Raw genomic sequence first — 19,031 nt, 5'->3', positions numbered from 1 at the left:
GACATTGTTTTTTTACTTTTGTTCCCTCTTGCTTTTTTGGTCAACTCTTGAAGCACCATGCAGATTATTAAATTCTCTGTGCCAGTTCGACTCAAGATCTGGCCTCCAGCCGGGCAGTGAAACCCCACCTCCTGATTTCCTGGAAAATGTCTGGGACCTGTTTTATCCTTTTAAATACCGGTTGTTCCTGACTTGCTGAGATGCAAGGCAGAGGGAAATGAGATTTTCTTTGGCAAGGAAGAGGGGGAGTTCCAAGGGGTAGGATGCATCTCTTATTTGCCATTTCCCCCTCCTGTGAGAAAACGGGAATAACCTGGCTAGAAGTGGTCACGTTAGATCAGAGGTCTAGAATGAGTTGCAATTGCAGCCCAGGCTACTGTCAGAGAAACAGTTCCTTTGCGGGCTGAGTTTTGGCACAGCTTTCGCCTTTAAAATTATGACTTTGCTTATGATATTGCTAAATTTGGGGCTGGCACACACAAAAAGATTTGCTGGCATTTGAGACACACACTGAGAATCTTGGTTTTCCCAAGGGTGGCGATTTCTCTGGTTTCTCTGGTTCTGAGGGCCAAATTTCATTGTTAAGTTTTCCCTGTAGTAGAGAGAGAGAGGAAAAATATTGGGTGGTGGGAGAAATCTCTTGTGTCAAAGATGATTCTGAACAAGAAGCTTAAAAATTTGTGGTTTCTAAGGCTATCTCAGGAGTTTTAGGAAAATCTGAGGCCAGCTGTTTTATGATTAATTAGAAGAGCCAGTGTGGTGTAGTGGTTGTAGAGTTTTGGGCTAGGTCCTGAGAGACCAGGGGTCAAATCCCCACTTGGTAATGAAGCTCACTGGATGATCTTGGGCCAGTCACTTACTCTCAGGCTAACCACCCTCACAGGTTTGTTGTGAGAATAAAATGAAGAGGGGGAGAGTTACGTACACCACCTTGAGGTCCTTGGAGGAAAAGTTGAGATAGAAATGCAATAAATAAAAGTAATTTCCAAAGTTAGATGTTTTTTGCTGGACTGTGTGGCCAGCAGTGATAACTTTGCACTCATACATCTGATCACAGTTGCTCTTATGTGTGTGGATTATTGAACAGGCACTGAAAAATCCCCCAGTAATAATGATAGTTTTAAAAACAACAACAAAACAGTGCTGGGTGAGGCTTTGTAGTACCAAACATCTGGAGGCAGCAGGTTGGATAAGTCTGGTCCAGAGAGATGTTCTTGCAACAGTGTTTTCCAGGTTGACCATGGCCTCTTCCTCTAATAATAAGGCATTTGTGACTTCCTAGATCCAGCTAGATGGTATTCTTCCACTGGATGTTAAAAGCCAAGAGAGAAAAGGCTTTAGCACTGGTACCCTAATGGCAACACTTCTAACATTTTGCGTCTGTTGGAAATCTTAGACTTCCACGTATATTAAAGTTGTCTTGTGTAGCTCTGCTGTATCGTAGCTATAAAAGTTGCCTCTCGCCAACCCCGTTTACTGGAAATTGTGACAGATTCCGTCTCTAATTTACATTAAGAGCGGAATCCCCTGTAAATTCCCAGGCTGTCTTGAAGGGAGCAAAATCAATAGGCCAGGAAGGTGCCAGCAAGTTCAGTGTCATGTCAGGAAACTGCGACCTTTGTCTCCTTTGAAAACCAGCACCTGCCCTCCTACGCAGCCAATCCCTGTCTCTTCTCCCCGCTGTCCCAATTTTTGAGCAGTATGCAGACAAACATACATGAACCTCTGCAGCAATCTGTTTCAATTTCATTTTGTGTACCCTGATTTTAAATGTCTCCCCTTCTTTCCTGTTTTGAAAATGCATAAACAGAGCCTCCTCCCCATGATGGTACAACCTTAATCTGACACATCTAGACAGCTGGCAAAAGCAAATTCACAATTGGATAGGAAGGACATGGGAGGGGGGTGGGGAGAAGAAATATTTTTGGCTCTGTCAAGGCCTGACGCTGCTGAGTCACTGGATCTAGGTGGGGACCCACCAGGGAGTATTTATTGGAGTGGGAGAGGGTGGATGTTGCTTGCTAGGCCTCTTAGCTGAGAGACTAAGCAACGCAGAAGAATCTTGCTTCTGTAGTGAACCTGCTAGGTGGCCCTGAATGTGGCCTGTCTGTCTTCAGGAATCATTCTTCCTTACAAAGCTGTTGTAAGGATTAGGAGAAGTTCTTTAAAGGCTCTAGAGCAGCCTTTCTCAACCTGTGGGTCCCCAGATGTTGTTGAACTACAACTCCCATCACCCCAGAGCCACAGCTCAGGGATGATAGGAGTTGTAGTCCAACAACATCTGGGGACCCATAGGTTGAGAACCGCTGCTCTAGAGCATTAGGCCAACAGGGTGCCCTGGTTGGAGCTGGTGGGAGACTGGGAGTTGCATCTAAAACATCTGGAGGGCTCCAGGTTGGAGGTTGCTGTGCTAGGTGGTGATCAGGTAGACTATTCCCCTGCCCCTCTCTGCAGTGTTATTTAATGTTTGCGTTTATATCCCACCTTTTTCTCCAAAGAGCTCAAGGTCCCATATATGGTTTGATTCCCACAACAACCCATTGAGTTTCATAGCAGAGTAGGGATTCAAACCCTGGCATGGGAGCCAACTCCTTGGGGCTGAGGTCTCTTCCCCTCCCCCAATAAAATATTTGAGGTAGCTGGGCCCCTCCAAAGTTAATGGGCAACGCCATTCAAATGGCGTGTGCATGCTGCGTCATGTGATTGATTTATATGGAGCAGAGCTAATCTGCACCCCCCCATATGTTATTCAAGTTGACACCCCTGAACCCTGATGTCCTGGGCCCTAGTTTGACACACTAACCACTACGTAGCACTGGTTCTCATTTATACAATGTCACCAGTACAAAGACAAAATGCTCTCAAGTATGTCACAGTACAGTATTCTCAAAATAATATATGCAACCTTATATTATCAATGGGCTTCTTTCTGGTCTGTAGTGCAGTTTTAAATTCTGCCTTTCTGCTGCTTAGTGTAATTATTAAATGTATTTGTTGTTTCATGCCCGTGCCATTTTTAATGATGCGTAGAGTTTGGTATTTCTTATTTTAGCTTAGTTTTATTAGTTTAGTACTGTAAACCCCTCTGGAATTTTCTAAACGAAGAGCAAGCAGTAAATAAAAGGAGCAATAATGCTTGTGGTCATGGTTTATTTATACATTGCTTTTTGGCCCAAAGGCACCCCCAAAGCAGTGAGCAGAATATTACTATGAAAGAAAAAATATGAAAACAGTACAATAAAGAGAGGCAGTGTGCTATAGTGGTTAGAGTGTTGGGCTAGGAACTGGGAGATCAGGGTTCTAGTACTCACTCATCCATGAAGCTCACTGGGTCACCCAGTCACTGTGTCTCAGCCTAACCTACCTCACAGGGTTGTTGCAATGAGAAAATGGGGAGAAAGAGAACCATGTTTGCCACCCTGAGCTCTTCGGAGGAAAGGCAGGATAGGAATGAAATAATAATAATTTTTAAAAAATCAATTACAGCAATAGAAATGGAGATGTTGGAGATGTTTTTTGGAGATGTTGACAAAAAGAAAAGAAAAGAAAGCTCAACAACTTTGTCCAGATTTTCACTTTTGGGATTATGACAACGCTATCTAAAATATCTGGAGGACATGAGGTTGGTGGAGACTGATGTAGGTGCTCAAAGACTGAACTGCAAGGGAGAATGGGCTGAGGCCTTGATGGGAACGGGAGAACTTTGGCTTCCTGTATGATCTTTGCTGAACAGGCTAGGCAGTTTTCTTCACAAGGGGTTTTGTGTGCATGTCTTTTTAATTTTTTCCTGCCCTCTCACAGTTCAGGGGTGCGTTTGGGATTTCACGATAGCCCAGCTGTACTTGAATGGAACTGTAGGTGCGTTGTAGGAGGGGGCTGTATTGTGGAACTCTGTCGTAGTGTTTTCCAAATTTCCAGTGTTCATGCAGCACTTGGGTTTCTGAATGGATCTTGAATGGATCCTTTCTTATGCTCGAAGAGCTTTTGGGGTTTGGCATGAGGGCACCTAATGAGTTGCAACAGGGAGTGTCTTCTTGGGGCAGATAATTTGGCTGCTAAGCCACCTACTTCTCATGTAGAAGGCCCCATGTTCAAACCCCAATGTCATTTCCAGGCAAGGCCTAGAAAAGGCCCCCTGCCTGAAACCCTAGAGAGCAGCTGCCAGTCAGTGTAGACAGTCTCGAGCTAAGGAACCACCAGTCTGATTTGATATAAATTGGTTTTCTATGTTCCTAATTAAGAATCTAAGAAGCTGGAGTCAAGAGGAATGTCTTCACTTGGTGCCGGAATGATGACAATGTCTCTGCTTGATGTACCTGCAAGGGGAGATTATTTCACAAACAGGTTTCCATTTAGTAAATTATGCCACTAACTTACTTCTCATGAGCATGGTAGCATATCTCCTTGGGGCAGGCAATTTAGATATTACAGCTTTGGAAAGTGTATATCCGACTTGCGGAGATTGTTTTTGAAAGTGACAAGACGCAGTAGACTTTGGTGCTGGTGGGCGTTGCTCCTAAGTTGAAAGCCTTTGCCACTTACTCATTGATTATTAAATTTATATCCCTCATCTCCTCCGAAGAGCTCAAGGTGGGCTCCCTGTTTTATCCTTGCAACAAACCTGCAAAGTGGGTTAGGCTGAGAAATGGTGACTGACTGAGCTCAAGGTCATCCACAGAGCTTCAGTGGATTTGAATCTCAGGTCCTAGCCCAAAGCTAGAATCCCTGCACGAAACGTAGCCACCCCCACAGGTCTGGTAAAGAGCATGAGCAGACACCCGCCTCCAATGTGAGCAAGGAGCTCCACTGTAGGACCCAGAGGGCATCCGGGGAGATCTGACCTCTTAAGATGAAGCAGAGCACTCTCTCCAAAGGGCCCTGGGGTGGTGTGGCTACCCTGGCCTGACCTTGCCCCTTTCAGAGCTGCTCGCACCCTCAAGTATACATCATAAATAATAGGTGATGCTCGCTCGCTCCTCCGCTCACTCACTTACGTAAGGCTTTTTAGTGAAGGACCTCGGAGCACTTTAAGGAAAGAAGGTCAGTGCCATGATGATGGTGCATGTAGAGAGAGCTTGTAAACTGAGGCAGTGAGGAGGCGGCAGGTGACCTTGGCTAAGGTCAACCTTCAAATTGCTTTTCCCCAGCCTGGAGTCAGAATCCCAAGGAAGCTACAGCCGCGGCTTGCTGAAGCGAAGCCAGTCTTGCTTCAGAGATGAGAGCAGATGACTCTCCCTGCCCCCCCCTTGCCATCCCCTTTGCAAGCAGTCATACAGACTGCAATGGCGTCTCCCTGCCATTTCTGCCGTTTCAAAAACCGTAACAGCCGTTGACTTTCTCTTTTTGATACTTTGGTAATTTAATTTCCTTTTCCTTTTCCTAGATCCTCTACCCTGGTTCATCCTCCCTCCTTGTTCCCACCCTCTTCCTGCCCTAGAATAGCTGGTGCTGATTCTGTAGCATCCTGCTGGTTCCCATGGCAACCCTCTTTAAAGCCAGGCATCCAGACAAGTCATGGGATTATGTTTTCATTGTGGGGGGATCAGGCAGTAAAGGTGTGAAGAAGGGAGCTAGAGAATAGGATGGGTTTTCTCCTCTTGTCTTTCAGAATTCTAAATGCTTGCACTTTGCAAACAGGCAGAAAATACAAAGCAATATAGGGATGAAAGTAATATTGCCTCATTGCATGCCAGGGACACTTTTAGATACTAAGAAATGGATCCTTCCCCCCAACAGCACGCCAGCCAGGAAGATGCTATGCCAGCCTTTGCCAACCTGGTTCCCTCCAGATGTTAAGAAGAAGAGCCTGCTGGATCAGGCCAATGGCCCATCTAGTTCAACATCCTTTTCTTACAGTGGCCAGCCAGATAGATGCCTGTGGGGGAAACCGCAAGCAGGACCTGAACACAAGAGTCCTATCCCCTCCTGTGGTTTCCAGCAACTGGAAATACTGGGGGTTGAACCTGGAACCTTCTGTGACCAAAGCAGGTCTTCTGCTAGGGAGCTAAGACCCTTCCTCTAATTCAGAGGTAGCCATCGTGGGGCCCACCAGATGTTCTTGGGTCTTGTTCTCGCTTGAAACTGGCACTGTAACATAGCACTGCCATGGTGGAAGTTGAGCTCCAAAACATTTGGAGGGTACCAGGTTGAAGAAGTGCTAATGTGCTGCAGTTTCAGAGTGTTGGGCTAGAACAGGGGTCAGCAAACTTTTTCAGCAGGGGGCCGGTCCACTGTCCCTCAGACCTTGTGGGGGGCTGGACTCTATTTTGAAGGAAAAAAATTGAACAAATTCCTATGCCCCACAAATAAACCAGAGATGCATTTTAAATAAAAGCACACATTCTACTCATGTAAAAACATGCCGATTCCCAGACTGTCTGTGGGCCGGATTTAGAAGGCAATTGGGCCAGATCCAGCCCCCTGGCCTTGGTTTGCCTACCCATGGACTAGGACTTGGGAGAGACCAGGGTTCTAATCCCACTTGGTTATAAGACTCACAGGGTGGTTATGGGGATGAAATGAGGAGATTGGGGAGAACCATGTTTGCCACACCTTGAACTCATTGGAGGAAAAGGTAGGATGTAAATGCAGTCAGTCGATGATACTAAACTTAGGTGAACATAGAGCAGGCATAGGCAAACTCAGCCCTCCAGATGTTTTGGGACTACAACTCCCATCATCCCTGACTACTGGTCCTGTTAGCTAGGGATGATGGGAGTTTTAGTCCCAAAAACATTCGGAGGGTTGAGTTTGCCTATGCCTGACATGGAGCTTCCTGCCTTCCGAAGTCCCAGAGTCTCTGACATCACCTTGTATTTCTGGACGTCCCATAATATCTGAACAGACCCTTTTATATATTTAGAATCTCTCTCCCACTTCCCACTGCCAGCCCCCAAAGCAGCCACGGTTCTGGTGCAGCATTGCATGTGTTAAGGCAGCATATTTTGGGTTGCCGCTGTGGTTTAGGCACTGCTGTGTGTCCCCCTCCCTCCACACAAATAAACACACTGTTGTTGTTTTTCTCCACACCCCCAGAGCTGTTGTTGTGGATGGCAAAGTGCCCAACTCTCTTGCTCTCCTTCCTTCTAAAAGTTACTCACAGCAGTTAGGTTTGGCCACAGGGGAAATATAATGGGAGGGAAACTTTTTGTTGGGCTTTTATTTATTTATTTTTGATATTTATTTTTAGAGGATTGCCCCCCCTCTCCAGGAAATGGCTGGACAATCTAACCTCACCTCTCCAGTAGATTTCCATCCTATGTAAATGACATGGTTAATAACCTTGCGGGGTTGGTAATGTGAACGCTGGAATACTGTACTGTGGTTGGGGTTTGTTTTTGCAGATGCAGTGCTCATACAAGAACAAGCTGTGTACAAATGCTCAGTGCTCAGGACCCTTCATGTATGTTAAGCACATAAGAAGAGCCTTGCTGGATCAGGCCAGTGGTCTTTCTAGTCCAGCATCCTTTTCTCACGGGCCAACCAGATGCCAGTGGGAAAGTAGAAACTCATATTGAGAAGCATTTCTGCCTCTGACCATGGAGACAGAGCATAGCCGTTGTGGTCGCATGGGAAAGGTGCCAGATTGAATCCCTGGCACCTCCAGGTGAGGCTGGGAAAGACCCCTGCCCTAAATGTTAGAAAGCTGCTGCCAGTCAGTGTAAGCAAGGCAGAGCTAGATGCACCCCCTTGGTCAGTGGCAAAGGCAGCTTCCTGCATTCCTAATAAATGTGTGGCTGGGCTGAGTTTTCAGTCGGGAACCTTGTGCATCATGTTCTTAACTATGATGCTACACTGGGAGTGCTTGGAAAAAAATGAGTGATGCTTGGTCTCTCAGTAATTGCCAGTGTATAAGCATGTCACGTAGGGAAGGAAAGTCTGCCAACCCAGCTAGGGTTATGTTGGCCAGATCAGAAGTTTATTACGGTTCAGTTTCTGAATTTGGAGGTTGTGGTTCTGCCACTGTGGCCATGCACCCCCTCTTCCATACTGTCTAATTCCCCTTTTTTGTCGTGAAAGGCTAGTCATTGGCATCTGGAAGCACAACCCATAGACTTCCCCAGCATGGTGCCCTCTAGATGTTCTTGGCTACAACTTCCATCAGCCTCTATGACCTGGTCAGCAAGTGGGACCTTGTAGTGGTGCTGCCACCTGGGGCTGCCTGGTTGGTGCTGACCCACGGCAGACTTTTTCCAATAGTGGTTCCCCGGTTGTGGAATGCCCTCCCTAGTGAATGAGAGCTGTATCCCTCATTGATAACTTTCAGGAGGAACTTGAACACATTTCTGTTTATTCAGACGTTTAGTGGCTGAAGAAAACTGCTCTAGACAACCCAAAGGATGGAAGAATGTTTCCAGTTTTTTTAACAGCTTTTAGAATGTTTCAAACTGTAACTGGTTTCAGATGTTTTTAATTATAATTGTTTATTGAAAGTTTGCTTTGTTTTCCTTTCAAATGTCGGTTTGCTACCCTAGGCTACTTGGGGAGGAAGAGCAGGATGTTAATAATAATAATAATAATAATAATAATACAGTTGTGCTGTCTGGGACCGGTGGGTATTGTAGTCCAAATAACCAGAAGGGCTGGACTAAGGAAACCCAATTTCAAAACTCTCACTCAGCCATGAAGCTTGCAGGATGGGCACTGGAACAGTCAGTCCCTCTGTCTCCCATTGCAGGGTGGGTGTGAAGATAAAATGGAGAGGGATCATGCATGAAGCCTTGAGATCCTTGGATGAAGAATGGGACATTGATGTAGCAATGAAGCAAATGTTCTGTGTTTATAAGCACACTGAGGGTTGAGTAATTTTTGGCTTGGGGTTTTATATGGTAACATCCCGAAATACTTAAGGGCAGGGGACAGCAAATAACAACAGTAAATCAGGCAGGACCCGAGCACAAGAGCCCTCTCCCCTCCTTTGGTTTCCAGCAACTGGTATTCAGAAGCATTACTGCCTCTAACCATGGAAGGAGAGTGTAGCCATTGTGGCTCATGTTGGGCTGTGGGTGGAAGGGGCGGTCCACAACCTGTTTGGTCCTCCTGTTCGGCAAAGGATGCTGGCAGGGAAGGTGGCGGCAGGGAGCAGTAATGAGGTGTCCAAGTATGGAGCAGTGTGTCTGTTTGTCTGTGCGGACACAGGGCCTATTCTGTGCCCCCTAAGCCAGTTGACTGCCTTCAGATATGAGGGATGATGGTCCCATTGTGAGGTTGCTTGCCCATTGCAAAAAAGAATAGGGTCTGCTTCCCACCCCCCACCCCCCCAAAAAAGAGGATGCACATTTGCAAGTACTGATTTCTGTGTATAGATGCAAATTTAAAACAAATGTCTTTCACTTAAATAGAAATGTGTCTTGCCATTGTGGAGAGGGCCTTGACATATGCTATACATTTAAAGCCTGCCCATTGTACATTTAAAGCACATGACTTCCCTCAAAGAGCAGTGAGAACGGTAGTTTCCCCATCACAGTTCCCAGCATCCTTAACAAATAGCAGTGCTCAGGATTTTGGGTGGAAGCTGTGTGCTTTAATTGTGGGTTGAATATTCTTTAAATGTGTGGGGTGGATCACCCGGCACCTTGCAGGCTGAGGCCAATGCAGCTTGTTTTTTCAACATTGCGGTATATTGTCAGATTGCGATGTTTGGCTGGTGATATACCGCAATGTTGAAAAGCTGATACCGCCCAACCCTAGCACAGAGCCGTAGAAAGCCGTAGGTTTCAAGAGAGCCCTTAAACTAGCTTTCTATCGTGTGCAGGGGTCAAGGAGGTTGCTGAGGCCCCCAAATCTTTTCCTGGCTGCCCAAGAGTTTTTGGGATGGTCATGAACCGGGGGGGGGGGGGAAGAGTTGAGAGGCTTATCCTCGTTACTGAGTAGGGTATCAATTTGGTGGTAGTGGAAAAAACAACTTGAGATGATTTGGGGGTAATGAAAGGTGGTCACTGAATGGAAGTTGAATTGATGTGGAGCAGAATTTGTTGAATGTATTGGGATAAACAGGAGCATGACATAAGATGGGCCTGCTGGATCAGTCCACTCTGACCCATCTAGCCCAGCCTCCGGTTCTCACAGTGGCCAACCAGATGCCTGTGGGAAAGCCGCAAGCAGGATTCAGACACAAGAGCACACTCCCCTCCTAAGATGTGGAACAACTGAAGCATTACTGCCTCTAAGGGTGAAAGCACAGCATAGCCAGGGGCAAAACTAGGCTTTATTTCACCAGGGTCAAGGACTCAGTTTGGCACACCCCCTTCCACGTGCTTCTCTCTCTCTCTCTCTCTCTCTCTCTCTCTCTCTCTCTCTCTCTCTGTGTGTGTGAGTGTGTGTGACACACACACACACACACACAGGCAGGGAGTGTGTTTCGGTGTTGCACACACACACACAAACACACACAGAGGCTGGGAGCCTCAATGGTGCCCCTCTGGAGAACTCTCAGGCCATTTGGGTGGGAGATTAGTTGCCTTGCCTTCTGGGACGTTTAACATCTAAATGTGCTATCTACACATCTCAATTAGCGCTGGCAAATTTGCATCTCTGAGCCAGTGCCTGAGCTCTTTTATCTACCTCACAACATCCCTTTGATGTGCGGAGCTGAGTTTGAACACTCAAACTCAGTTTCTCTACTCAAGGCAGTGTGAGAATCCAGGTTTCCTGACGATGCCTGATGGGTCATGGTGGCAACCAAGTCATTACTCTAGTAGCCATAAGGTTTTATTGTTCCTGCCTAAGTTTAGGGCAAGCCAAGCTTAGACTGGCATTTATAGGCTTTCAGGGAAGCAATGAGTCTTCTTGTTTTCCTTTTCAGTGTAACCCCTTCATCTCCAGGGCCAACCCATCTTCCTCGCGCAGTATTCATGCCTTTTTCTCAACTTTAAAAACCCCCGAACAAATATTTTTCTTTGTTCTGGTTGGCTACTCTTGAATAGTAACCTACTAAAACTGTGTGCATGCATGCACGTTCTTGTGATATTGATATCCAGTTGTAGTGTAGTGGTTAGAATGTTGGTGTAGGACCTGGGAGAGACCAGGGTTCAAATACTCACTTGACCATGAAGCTAACTGGGTGACCTTGGGTCTGTCACTGCCTCTCAGCCTGACCTACCTCACAGGGTTGTTGTGAAGAGAAAAAAGAGAAAGGGGGAAGCATGTATGCCAGCTTTTGCCCCTTGGAGATAAAGGTGGCATAAAAAAAGGTAAAGGGACCCCTGACCATTAGGTCCAGTCGTGACCGACTTTGGGGTTGTGGCGCTCATCTTGCTTTATTGGCCGAGGGAGCCGGCGTACAGCTTCTGGGTCATGCGGCCAGCATGACTAAGCCGCTTCTGGCGAACCAGAGCAGCACACGGAAACGCCGTTTACCTTCCCGCCGGAGCGGTACCTATTTATCTACTTGCACTTTGATGTGCTTTCAAACTGCTAGGTTGGCAGGAGCAGAGACTGAGCTACGGGAGCTCACCCCGTTGCGGGGATTAGAACCACTGACCTTCTGATCGGCAAGTCCTAGGCTCTGTGGTTTAACCCACAGCGGCACCCGGGTCCCTAAAGGTGGCATACCAATGCAATAAATATAGAAATTAAATTCTATCCATATGTATTTTTGTGTGATACCCATATCTATCTATATTTCTGTATGTGTGTGTCATGTATATGTTTATGTATAACAACACTAGCTTGGCTGCTGTTCTCAACCTCCCTCTATGCCCTGTTGTTTTGGGTGTCTAAAATGGGGTGTAGGCCTACCAGCCAAAGACCTGGGTGGTGTTTCATGGAGTGAGTCTGTTTTCTGAGCAAAGTGTAGCTTCTAAAGCCTTGGGGAGCCTTTCTGAGTCTGTTCTCAGGGTCAGATCCAGAAACAAAGTACACCAGGCTGCTGGTATATCTTTGAGCTGCTTATTGCCACCCAGATTGCCCTTATGGAGAAATCCAGCCGAAATCTGGGGTTTTCCCCTCAATTCTGAGAGAAGCTCAAATAATTAAATCAAGGCTAGTGAAATGACCTGAGGGAGGTCTTCTGTTGCATCACTTGATTGTTGCTAGATTTAAACAACAACAACAACAAAAACAGTTTTGATTAGGCATGGGGAATTTCTCAGACATGTCTTGCAAATCTTTAAAACTCCAGAAGGGAGACAGAGTTGCAGTGAGGCATCTAAATATTTGCAGCTTTGAGCAGGGCCAGGAAGAAACCCAGTTTGCAAAGGGGTGTGTGTGTGTATGTTCCTGCTGGGTCAACGCAACCCTGTGCTAGAGAAACTTTCCTGGAAGGAGAGGGTCAACGGTCACACTTTGGCACCACTGTGAACATGTCACTTGTGGTTGTCGTCATATTTGCTGGATCCAGTGGCTACGGGGAGGCACTGCCCTTAACCTGCCTGTTCTTCCTCTCCTGCTGGATAGCTGTGTGGGCTGCAGGCCTCTCTCAGTTTGAAAGCTGATGATGAGCATTTTGACCTGTACAGTGTGTGAGGTAGCTCCAGCTGCCCCAATTAACCGAGGGGACTCTCCATTTTCTGGTTCCTGTCCTTGGGAAAAAAAAATCCCTCTCTGTTTTTGCCCTTTGGGGGATACTTGTTAATTTTTACTTGTTTATTTCATTTCAGAAAGTTTATATGTGGCTTGTTAGTAAAAACAAACAAACCTCAAAGCAGGTTAAAAAAAAGTGTAAAACAATAAATTCATCTGTAAAAACAGCTATTTTACACATACAAATCATAATTAGAATCAGTGATAAGCTAAAAACTACTGTAATTAAAACAAGCCGACTTTGATTCTGTGCCTCCACATTTGAAGACTGTAAATGCTTCTGAATTGGTTGCTGGCAGGAGGGGAGAGTTCAGCTGCTTGTGGGTTTCCTAGAGGCCACTATGAGAACAGCAAGCTGGGCTAGATGGGCCATTGGCCTGATCCAGTAGTCTTTTCTTATGTTTAGTGCAAAGAGGTCCCATCCTAATGGCCCCTGTCCGGCTTAGACGGGCGACGAATACTGGAGCCTTTCAACAGGCGCAGCCCACAACAGTGTGCTATTTCCCCACTGTTTTCTTCTCTCCTGTCCTCAGAGCGGTTATTGCTTTCGGCCCTTAATGCCTGTTGATTAATGAGATTAAAATCTTAAATTCCTAGTGATTGTATTTTGCATCTGGCTTTCTTAAGGTTTTTTTGTTTTTGTTTTTGTTTTCAGTTGGTCAGTGGGAACAAGGGAGGAACAGCCTGTCCTGGATCCCGATTTGATAAGAAAGAAAAGGATGGTTTTGCAGGGTGGGTGGGGAATTAATTCCTTCAAGATAATTGTTTCTACACCCATTTGCGTCACCAGTAAACAGCTGGACTGCCTTCAGACTTCATGTCATTTGCTGCAGAGTTTTTGCAGCTTTTCAGTCTTCTTCCTCTCCCTTCTGTTTTGATTGCACCTGTTGTATTATGGAAACCATTGCCAACATGGTGCCCCTCAGATGTTTTGGAGGGAAACTCTTCTCAGCCCCAGCTGTGCTGGCTGATGGGAGTCCAAACTGGCAATGTGGGAGTTTGAGTCCAACACATTGGGGTGGGTGGGCTATGCACTTGAGAGTGGTAGTTTCGTGGGGGGTTTTTGCATAAGGCCACAGCTGTTAGGAGGGACGCGGGTGGCGCTGTGGGTTAGACCACAAATCCTGGGACTTGCTGATGAGAAGGTCAGTGGTTCGAATCCCTGCAATGGGGTGAGCTCCCGTTGCTCGGTCCCTGCTCCTGCCAACCTAGCAGTTCGAAAGCACGTCAAAGTGCAAGTAGATAAATAGGTACTGCTCCGGCGGGAAGGTAAATGGCGTTTCCGTGCGCTGCTCTGGTTCGCCAGAAGTGGCTTAGTCATGCTGGCCACATGACCCGGAAGCTGTATGCCGGCTCCCTCGGCCAAGAAAGCGAGATGAGCGCCGCAACCCCAGAGTCTGTCACGACTGGACCTAATGGTCAGGGGTCCCTTTACCTTTACCTTTACCTTTACAGCTGTTAGAGATTGTGGGCATTTGTACACTCCAGTCCCATAATAGTTCTTTGTGGGCAGAAAATATATGTCACTTTAAAGGCCAAGATATTGAACCGGCCAACCTGTTTGGATTGTGTTGGATGGAAGGGATTGGAAATAAATATTCCTGCATTGCAGGGGGTTGGACTAGATGACCCCTTGGACCCTTTCCAGCTCTACAATTCTATGTAGATTCTGTGAAACAATTATATACAAACCATACTTAAGGATAACAGGGTCCTAGGGTCTAGGTCTGGTCACCTCACCCCATCTCCAAAGAGGATCTTCTAGCATTAGAGAGAGGCAGGTAGAATGATATGAAAAAGGCAGTGCAGTATAGTGGTGACACAGCTTGACCAGGACCCCTGGGGGAATCTCCTCAAAGCAGAGGAGGGACCTTGTGGAGGGTGGCTTCTGGCAGAACAGGAGACCTCAAATAACCTGGTATCATGCTAAGCCAGCAGTGGCAGCAGCCCCCTTTCATTCCCAGCCTCCTCAGGGTGCAGATGGTGTCATTTCAGGGAAGGAGTATAGAGCTCATCTGACCACCAGGGGCATTTATTCTTGGGGTCTACATGGGAGCAGGGAGAAACCAGGAGAGGACCCTGGGAGCCAGCAGGTGACCAGGAAGGGGGAGGAGCTGCCTGAGATATCATGTTCCCAGTGGGACCTTTACTAGGATAACAGCAGCTCACCTTCTCTTCAAATCCTGATCTCGGATATTTCAGCGGTGAATGGCGACTCCATGATGAGACTTCTTCTGCCTTGAATTGCTGGCTGCTGAGGGGCAAGCAGCAGGGTACAGCTATTAAATGCATTTTGTGGTTGGAAGGGGCACTATCACGTCCCCTTGGAATAAAAGTGCCCCCTCCTCAGAGTTGAAGGCCTGGCTGCTTTTCACCTGGCTGCCTGTGTCAAAAGCGTTTGGACGCAAATGGCCAGCCATTAATCTCTTCCCTGTGCTGTTTTGCTAATCCTTAATTAGCATCTTGTTGTAAGTTCGTTATCTAGTTATGAGTTCCATTTAGCAGGCGTTAGTGGAGTTGGCGGCAGGATAGCAGCCTTCGTGCTGTAGGTTTTGTTCCAGGATCTAAAACCTGAGAGAGGTAATATTCCAGAAGGGAATCGAAAGGACTTCTGGTATTCTAACAGATGGAGGTGGAAACGAGTGACAGGCTCGCTTTTTCCAAAACCTGGCATTTGAGATTGGCATTATCGTGTTACACACATTTGTCTGCAACTGTTCACTGTTTAAATGAAAAGGATAGCGCTGTGAGGCACTGTGGAGACCATCTTGTCTAACATTCTGCAATGTGGTGGGATCTGTAATCATCTCCTGCTAAAGCAAGGGTGGAGAATCTCTGCCCTAGGGTGCAAAAGCAGCCCTCTGAACCTCTCTTTCTGGCCCTTGCCAGGCTGGATTTTGTCTTTGAACTCTGAACATGCATCCTGCTTCCCCTGGAAGCTTGCTCGGAAGGGAAGGTGGCCCTTATTCTAAAAAGGGTTCCCCATCTCTCTGCTACAGAATCTACCTAATTTACAGTTTTGCAGCTGCAGCTAAAGAAAGAAAAATGCTGCAATTCTCTAAAGATGTCTGTTGTGGACTGCAAAAAGGACCATCTGCAATGCTATATTGATGTTGTTACTCTCAATTTGTATTGATAATTATTAGCTTTATATATTAGCGGTTTTATTGATGCTATGTTTTGTCCCTGCGTCCCTGGTGGTTGTCCCAGCAGGGGATTTAGATTCAATAAAATTTGTGATTGTAGGTCTTTGTACTATTCCCATTTTTTTGTAATTGCTTTTGGGTCACAGACAAATAGAATCACTCACCTAATTTACATTTAACCACATGCCTCATTCAGATCTTCTAGATCTGCGGGTTTCATAGTGTGATCTATGCACTGTGTGAAGAAGTACATTCTTGTGTCTGTCCTAAATCTTCCAGCATTCAGCTTCATTGGATGGCTCTGAGTTCGGGTGTTATAAGAGAGGGAGAAGGCCAGTGTTAGAAACTGAGATACGAAAGCTAGGTTCTAAATGGCACCTTAAACCTAGGTTATAGGCGCAACAACAGAATGTTTAGGTGCACTTTTTTGTAACAAGAATACAAAGCTAGAAATGAAAGAACTGCAGCCAAAATCTTATGTTCATTTTCACATGGTCTAGTCCTTCCCTTGCCCACCCCCTAATATTCTTAAGAGGGTCTCTTCTTCAGTCTTCAGAGAGTACCTGGAAGTGGGGAGACAGAAAAAGGTCCTCCTTTCCTTCCACTCTGCAGTTTTAATTTGAAACCTTAGGCGCAGTGCTGCGCCCAGAGCTCAAAAATTGTTTGTGGTAATGAAATTCCCTGTCGCAAAATGGGACTTGCGAACACTGGAGAAAACCATTTCTCTATAATTTCACACACCTCTGTATTAGTTGTATCTGACCAAGGTGGGCCTCTCTAGTCTCCCACAGGGGCCAACTGGATGTAGATGGTAGGTCAGTCAGCAGAACAGGAAGACAATAGACATCCCCCCATTGTTGCTCCACAGCGGTTGGTATTCAGAGCTAGACTGTTTCTTAGCATGGAGGTTTCGCAGAACCACATTGACTAGACAAATTCATAGAGGATAACTCAATTAGGTGTAATGGCATAATGCAGCCTCCTGCAATCCCGTGCCCTCCAGCTCCAACACCCTTGATCCCTGGCAGTTGGCCATGCTGGCTGATGGGAGTTTGACATCCAACAGCTTCTGGAAGGCATTGGATTGTGGAAAGCTGCTCTAGGGCCCCTGAAATCTATGTCCCGATTGAGCTGGAATCTGTAGCCAGAAAATCCATCACCCTGTTTACTATATATTTGAGAAGCATTGATCATTCTTGAGATCTGCCATAATTCTGAATATTGTTAATAATAATAATAATAAAATTAGCCAGCTCCAGGTTTCATCCAGCAAGGCAAATACTGTGCCAGGTTGGGCATATAAATACCCAAAGTGACAGCAAGTGTCATTCCCTTGTGTGATGCAGACCTGCCGGCTGGATTGAGTTTCCCAAGGGGATGGAGCTTCTCAGTTACACATTTGGAGCTTTTAATTGTGCAAAGAGACTCTGGATTGTGGGGATGGGGGAATATCTCTCTTCCTTCAAGAGCCTTGTATGCTACTTCCTCCCCCTATAAAGGGGGCATCATAAAAGCAGAGATCCACCACAAAAGGGTGGCAGGTAGCTTGTCAAAAGTCAGCAAACCTGAACAAAAATATTGAGGGGGGACCCCAAGGTGAAATGTTCTGGGGGTTTTTTATTTTACAAATTGATTATTTACTTCTTCTTTTTTCAAGCGCATAGCTTGCTGGCCCTTTTAAAAATGAGATTCTTTTCAAAGGTGCGTCTACTCCCCAATATTATAGATGAGTGTTGCAAATTGAGCCTATTTAGTTACAGGCTGGCATGCATAGTTTGGCAAGAGAGCAATACGATTCTATAAATAGACCTCTCGCCTATGGCGAGAGAGAATCTTCTTGGGTGAACAGACAGGAACCTTCTGTAATTAAGGAAGAGAGTCGGTCTTTTCCCCCTCCTCATTCTTCCCTTCCCAGGCTGTTGTGGTGCAAATGATCAGTTTAGGTATGTATTGGCAGTTACGCATGCAGATTATTATTATTATTATTATCATCATCATTGTAGGCTAGGAAACTGGCACTGTTGGCCAAGCTGGGCTGTTCTAAGATTCCTTTCAGATTGGCCTTTTCTCATAGTTTTTTTTTTTTAAGGGCACATGTAATAATGTAAAGATTACTCCCCCACTCACCTCCTGCCAACTAGTGAGTAGAAAGGAGCAAAGGGAATGTATTTCGTGAAGGCAGGTGAGGCTGAGGATTTTGTCCCTGGGGTTTCTTATCTCGATGAAAAGCTCCACAGTGTTCTTTTCTTTCTGACTGAGAAAGTTTTGCTACATTCCTAGGGCTGGAACGCACGCAGAAAGTCTGACCCCCTTTCCAGGACTGCAGAGTACAGAATGGCAAGGGGCCAAGTTTAATTATAGGAAAGAAGGAAGAGGAGTGTGTGTGTGTGTGTGTGTGTGTGTGTGTGTGTGTGTGTAAAAATTGCCTTTGAAAATTGTCATTGGGCACAGTGCAAATGCATGTGGTACAGTTCACAGCAAATTTCCTTTCATATTGTGCCCAGTGTGCGACAGCTGTGTAAAAGGTGAATTCCATGTTAGGGATCGTTAGCAGAGGAATTGAAAATAAAACTGCCAGTGCCATAATGCTGTTATACAAATCTGTGACTGCAATTGGAATACTGTGTATGGTTCTGGTCACCTTACCTCAAAAAGGATATTGTAGGGTTGGAAAGGGCAACTAAAATGATAAAAGAGGATGGAGCAGCTCGCTGCAGTGTTTGGGACTTTTTGGTTTAGAGAAAGGGCAAATATGAGTTTTTTCTCTCCCTCTCTCATAACACTAGAACTGGCCAACATCCAGTGAAGCTGAATGTTGGAAGACCCAGGAGAGATAAAAGGAAGCACTACTTTATGCAGCACATGGAACTCACTCCCACAGGAGGCATTGCTTGCCACCAACTCAGACGGCTTTAAAAGATTAGAAAAACTCATGGAGGAGAAGGCTATTGATGGCTACTTGTCGCAATGTCTGTGCTTTGCGCTCTGCCTCCACAGTTGCTGGAAACCAACAGGAGGGGAGAGTTGCTCTTGTGCTCAGGCCCTGCCTGCAGATTCCCACAGGCATCTGGTTGGCCATTGTGAGAACATGATGCTGGGGCAGCTGGGCCATGGCCGTCATCCATTCCCAAACACTGCAACTTCTCTTTATAGGCGAGTCACTCTTAGTTGGCTTGCAGCATTTTCATTCTCTTTCTTGTTGTGCTCTTAAAAGCCTCCATTCTGACATACACAAGCATCAGCTCTAACCAAACCCCAGGATGGTGGGTGGGTGCAAACTACAGATGGAAGGACCTGGTTGTGCAGATGAGGACTGGTTTGCTTCCTTTGAATTCTGTGGGACAAAGTATGGCAGCCTGACAA

The 19,031-nt window shown here is 46.1% G+C and overlaps 1 protein-coding gene and 1 long non-coding RNA gene across 2 annotated transcripts in view; one reads left to right on the top strand and one right to left on the bottom strand.

Moving 5' to 3' along the window:
• MEF2D (myocyte enhancer factor 2D) overlaps positions 1-19,031 on the top strand; it is a 140,631-nt gene that overhangs the window by 14,511 nt on the left and 107,089 nt on the right. The window lies entirely within an intron of this gene.
• LOC307205118 lies at positions 1,062-17,233 on the bottom strand. The gene is made up of 3 exons (XR_013833885.1): positions 16,410-17,233; positions 15,833-15,969; positions 1,062-1,306 (listed from the first exon to the last, which is right to left on the bottom strand). It is a non-coding gene; the product is annotated as an uncharacterized lncRNA (long non-coding RNA).

This window comes from Podarcis cretensis (genome assembly GCF_951804945.1).
Source record: "Podarcis cretensis genome assembly, chromosome: 16".
NCBI classification, from domain to species: domain Eukaryota; kingdom Metazoa; phylum Chordata; class Lepidosauria; order Squamata; family Lacertidae; genus Podarcis; species Podarcis cretensis.
The sequence above is the reverse complement of the archived record's forward strand: the minus strand, read 5'-3'. Positions and strand labels throughout refer to the sequence as shown.